This window comes from Geospiza fortis, unplaced genomic scaffold, assembly GCF_000277835.1.
Source record: "Geospiza fortis unplaced genomic scaffold, GeoFor_1.0 scaffold424, whole genome shotgun sequence".
Lineage (NCBI taxonomy): Eukaryota > Metazoa > Chordata > Aves > Passeriformes > Thraupidae > Geospiza > Geospiza fortis.
In genome coordinates this window covers 907,434-913,433 of record NW_005054354.1, presented here as the reverse complement: position 1 = coordinate 913,433, position 6,000 = coordinate 907,434, and the positions used below count along the sequence as shown (strand labels likewise).

The 6,000-nt window shown below is 37.4% G+C and overlaps 1 protein-coding gene across 1 annotated transcript in view; it reads left to right on the top strand.

Moving 5' to 3' along the window:
* The first annotated feature begins 2,321 nt into the window (after nt 1–2,321).
* CPNE8 (copine 8) overlaps nt 2,322–6,000 on the top strand; it is a 57,800-nt gene continuing 54,121 nt past the window's right edge. The window contains exon 1 of the mRNA XM_031059042.1: nt 2,322–2,358. The gene's annotated coding sequence lies outside the window, so the exon portion shown is untranslated. The remainder of the gene's footprint in view (nt 2,359–6,000) is intronic.

Sequence of the window (6,000 nt, the reverse complement as noted above, 5' to 3'; positions counted from 1 at the left end):
TCAGGATAGACTAAGCTTTACAGTACCAGGCCACTCTTTATGTTAGTATGTATGTGGGAAAATAGAGGGGAACAAAACTTAGAAAGGAACACAAAAAGAGTAGGAAATATCTAAAGAGCTCAAAGCACCTTATCTCAGTATAAACATGACTAAAATTCCTTAATCCTAATCTACAGTGACAAGCACTAACATAGCAATTATAAGGTCCCTGTATGGTCATTATACAGAGGAATTAAAATTGTTTGGAATTCTAATGGTGAGTATGGGAAGCCTGTTCCAAAATCTAATGTACTATTTGTTCCATATAAGTCTAATTTTGAGCTTTTAATGCAATTCATTTTGGGATAATCCAGTTCTAGTTACCAGGAATTAGTGGTGTATTAGTAGTGGTTCTAGATATGTATAATTAAGAAGGAATAGGAGGCAATTTTCATTTTGGGTTGGCAATTCCAATATTGCAGAACTTGTGGTACTGTCTTTTAAAGCAGTTTGTAGTGATTGTTATCAACTACTGATTTGAGTTCACTGATTTTCCTGGGTTTCTTAATACTTCCAATTTATATTTGCATGATTTTCGTCAAGGTAGGGTATGGTTTCACTGAGTATAATTGTATGCATAAAAATTACATTTCTGAATGGACTAGAGAAGTTCAGAATAATTAGTGTGTGCAGAATTCAGGTGTATTCACAAGTAGTAATATTAAAAGTAGTGTGTACTTTAGCTAGATTAACTAAAACAGATCTGTCCAATGTTCTTTTCAAGGTATTTTTTTGTTCGTATTGCTTGTTCTGAAGTGTGAACTTGGCAATACCTAAATTTGGAATACAGTATCTTTTCATTGCTGAAGGCTTAATTGGACCACTTAGAACACCTGTATTGAACAAAATATTAATGTGCTTTTCAGCACTGTTCAGTAGCACAAAAATAATGTAATTTAGATCTGAATGAGAGTAGTTAATGGTGACCCTTGAAGAGGCACTACTAGTTATTAAAAATAATCAGCTAAAAGGGATATAAACTGGTTATTTAATCCTTCCTTTTGCTCTGGGGTAGGATCAAAGACCTTTACTAGAAATTGTAGCTATCTGTTCTTGCAGACAATGGATATTTCATATCATGCCTCCCACCTTTAATGGTGAAAGGTGGTAAAACCATGGAATAAAGTTCAACTTCTGTGCCTGTGGTGCAGAAGATTCAATTTATGGTTAAACCTGTTCCTATTTGCTCTGTCTGCATCGAGGTCAGCTTCCATTTGTAGCAGTTTTTCCCTCATAGATACCGTATATATACCTCTGGTTATTTCTGTTTTCTCTGAACTCCAGTGGCTCCCTATCTGTCTTAGATTGCAAGAAATTGGAGCGTCCAAAACATTGTTGCTTGAATTGAGTGTTTGTCAGTATTATGAGGAACAGATGATTAGTCTAAAATAGCATTTTTGTTTGTGTGTTCCAGTATGCCTTTTTCCCAAAGGTACAAGACTCCTGACTTGCAGTCAATTTGTGGTCAACTGTAATGTCTAGGACTATTTTTGACATAACTGCTGTATATCCAGCTCCATGTAGATATGCTGCATTTTTGCTCTTAATTTTAATACCTTCCAAAGTTTATTAGCTCTTTGTTCTTTTCAATGGTATCCTGTTTTTGAAACATTTTTCTAGTCTGTTAAGACAGTTTTTAAAATTTAATTTTTTTTAAATCATGAAATGTTGGTAACTATGCTGAGAATAGTTTCTGGTCAGACCTGATTCTTTAGAATTGTTAATTTAAGTCTGTTCATCTGGAAATGCTTCTCAGCTGGCTGAAGTGTGGATATGATATTGGGACTGCATTCCATAACAAAATTAATGTTTATTCCTAGGTGTGTCCTGTGTATGGATTAGTTCTCTTTACCTTACATGTCCATGACAGATTCTTAGAGATACCTCTTGATGGCTCTGAAATCTCATAGCCAAGCTTTTGTAAAGTCTAAGGTTTTTGGGTTGAGCTGGCAAGTTAATCTCTGGTAGACCTTTGTGATTTAAAGGTATTTCTCTTCCTGATGCCTGTTACATGTAAATATAACATACATGTGGTTGTTTTTTGATTCATGGTATTGGAGTATGTGAGCCACAGTTTGCTCAAATCCAAAATGGATAATAAAATGAAACATAAGGTGACTCCAGTGTTAGTGCTGGCTAAGTCTTGTGTATTAGGAGGGGAGAAGACTGAACTGACTCTTGATTAAAAATGTTAAAAACATACGTGCACTGGTATCTGATTTGCATATTTTGCATTTTTTAATACTTAAAATTATTTTTATCTCTTTTTTTTTTATAGAAATCTTTTGGACAGAGATACATTTTCTAAATCTGATCCAAGTGAGTATATGGTATTTTATTGTTTCTTCTTACTACATATTTTAAATGTGCAAACACTGGAATAAAATTAGGTGAGTGATTTTCTTTAGTGTCAGTTAGGTTTATATTGTCTTTGTGACAATTACTTAGAATAATTAAGTTACACTTGAATAAGGTACACTTCTAAATAATGTTATGTGAACTGAAGATTTAAAGACTGTTATTAATACTGCTTTCCTGAGCTAAATACTCTCTTATTTAGTATTTAACCTAAAGTTTCCTAAAATTTATAAATTCTGGAAAGTTGGGTTGTTGTTTCTTTTTTAGTATCTGTTGGTTTAGATCTTTTTCAAAGCTATTAGGCAAAATACTAAATAAACTAGAAGCATTTGTTGCTGCTAGTACATACTGTCCACTGATTTTAGAGTCAAATGCTGAAAAATAAAATTAGGTTAATTAATCTCTGGGAAACACTATCTTCCCTGATCAAAAATTTTATGATGGATTTTTAGTTAATCTGTGCAGAATTGTAAGCTAGTGACACTCACTTTCCTCATAAACTGAATTATGACAGGATCCCCCAAAACTCTCATGTCTATGAATTTATGATGGGACTTTTGATTTAAAATCCATTACTATCTTCCTGTATTGGATCCTTTATGAAAACTTTAATCAAGGAACTGAGATTACAAAATAGTTCCTTTCTTTTCTGATAATGTTCTTCAAAGGATTTTTGTGTGGTTAATAGACTGGTCCTTGGCTTGTGGTGTCATTTTGTCTCCCCTACAACTCTCCATTTGCTTTCATCCATAAGTTCAATTTCTTTCTTTAAGCCTGGGCATTTCTTCCTTGGGATACCATATATTGTGCTTACTGACACTGGAAATAACCCAAGATACATATACTTGTATCAAGTCACTGGACATGCAGCCATGTCCTGCTATTTGAATACTGAATCATGTAGCAGTATGAAACATTTGAGTACTTTTGTTAGAGTGTATGTTTCCATTCTGCATCGAAAAAAAATCTTGAGAGAGATTCCGCAGTACACTTTTGAAGGGAAAAGTTTCTACTTTCTGGGGAAAAACTACAAGAATTTAAGAGTACCTTTGAAATTTCTAACCTGTAAAGCTTTAAAAAAAAACAAACCAAAAACGCCCAGAAGACATAGGCAATACCATGCCTCTGTATGAAGATCGTTCAGACACAAAACTGAGTGTTTTGCATTTTGATAAAGAATTTTAGTTGGTTAAAAAAATTGGTAAAAAATAGTTGGGGGCTGGATTGGATCTTCAAAGGCCCCTAACAATTCTGTAATTCTGGTAAAAAAGACCCTTAGTTAAACTGTTTTGAAAAATACTCAGTGACCTGTTGCCTGTAATGAATTCAGAGATCTCTCATACTGGCAAAAGTGATAGGTGTCTATAGGTCAAATATTATTAAGGACAAGTGCTTCAAGTTTTTATCAGCTAGGGCACTATGAGGCAAGAGTTGCAGGGTTTGAGTGTGTTTGAGCTCACTGCAGTGTGAGCTGTGTGGGAGAAGGCTGTGAACACCCTGTGACAGTCACAGCTGGTGCCAGTCAGCTCTGGAAACCACGGCAGTAGCACTTGCCTGCCACAGCTTCTGCAGCCAGGGGAGCACACAGTGCCCTGCTCAAACATGTCACAGTAAAAATGGGCCAGCAGTTGCAAGCTAGAGACAGAGCTGCTGGACATGCTGCCAGAGCCACATGTGTGCAGATGGACTGCTGGAGATGCCTTCTGCAGAGGAGATGCTCCATGCAGAGGGCAGTACCTCCAAAGGCTCTGTAGCCTGTGCACAGCCCATGAACGTACAAGTGAGCAAACCACAGTGATCCTGGCAGGTGGGTGACCCCTTCTGGGAAAAACATGAAAACAAAGTGGCAGAAGAACCTAAAGAAATCTTAATATCTGTTTAAAAATGTTTCTGAGAAGTAAACTAGTGGTATGTTTTAATGGATTCAGAGTATATGGAAATATTTTAAAAGTATCATAAACTTGCTTATCAATTTGAGACCCGTTATTTTTGAATTAATGTAAATAGCTTTTTTAAAGCACTCAAATTGGCAGTGTGGTTTAGGGTCTGGTGTCCAGTTGTGAGTACCCAATTATGCTGCCAGTCAGGCCTGTCTGTCACAGGTAAGCAGTATAAAACCATGGAATACAGTAATACTGTCCTTGGTGAAGAGAGAAGGGGGAAACTGTTGACTCTGGAAGTGCTCTTATTGTATTTGCACTCTAGAAATTCCTTGTCAGAGCAGCTCTGATTTTGGGTATTCTCCAAACAGGGTATATCCAGTTTTAGTATTCTGCAGGTTTTAGCCAGTTTAGTTAGTTTGCTTGCACTGTCCTTTAATTGGGCACAGAGATGTGGCCGTACTGTAAAAGGGGTGAGTAGTATAAAACATTCCTGTTCTTCTCTGTTGGGAAGTACCGGACAGCTTTCCTCAGTGTCTATTCACTTGGACAAAGGCCATTCTTAGGCTGCTCTGTATACAGTAGGTTTATTCTATAGCTAAAAAAGTGTCAAAATCAGCATCCTGCCACTGCCACAGGATCCACTTTTACAGCCACTGAATTTGCAGCCATTAGATCTCAGAAGAAAGAACCATGTAGAGTCGTTCTGTATGCTGAGGTCTCATTGCTTTTGCCTAGGCTAGTTGTAATATGCTTTTCAAACTCCAATGTATTTATCTAAGGATCATACTGGTAGGGAAAATCCAATTTATTTTCTTGGTCGTTTTCTCAGAGGGACACACATGAATGTAGCTGACTTCCATGTCAATATAAACAGCCTTCTCCTGAAATTAAAAAGGAACTTGTGATTTTCCTGGTTCTCTTAGGAGATAATGCTTGGCCTTTTATTTAATACTGTAATTGCTTCTCAGTATTCCAGTTCTGACCACTTCCCTGTGATCTAGAATATTCATGCCAAGAGGAATCTGTCACTTTGCCTGCCCAGAGGCGAGTGACTGTAGAGACAGTAGATATAGATGGGACAGGCTTGGATAGCCATTGTTCAGGAAGTATTTCAAACAATACTGAAGCCTCTTACTGACAGTGCTTTCTGCTCAGTGGAGTGAAAGCAAGTCATATATATTGATTTATTGTAGTGTTTGGAGCATTCTGCTCTCCCAGTCTGGAGACTATTTTTTCTAGGAATATTTTTAAATCTATGGGTTTTATTGATTTGGGGATTTTTCCTGCAGAAAGCTGAGCTAAAGCATTGCTTCCTTGATGAGGTAGGGATAAGACCTGCCGAGGAGATACAGATGAATGATTTTGGCACGTTTCTTCTGTCTAATGACGGGCAGAATTGTTTTCTTCCTGTGCTCTGACAACTCAAGCTGAGCCCTGCAGAGCTGTGCTGGCAGCAGCACACTCCTCCTGGGGAGCCCTGTGGCTGCTGAGTATTGATCATCAGCGGAGCCCAGGATGAATGACTGAAAACATAAAAGCTCTTCCCTGGGGAATCTCCCCATGGAGGATAGTAACAATTAGAAGAATCTCTTGGCAGATGGGACAAAGGGACCTTAGGATATCTCTGCCTGGAAGGTATAAAAGCTGGTCAGTGAAGAGTATTGGGGAGCCCTGCTAGAACTGGTACCATGGAAAGATTTAGGTAGCACGGGGAAAAGGT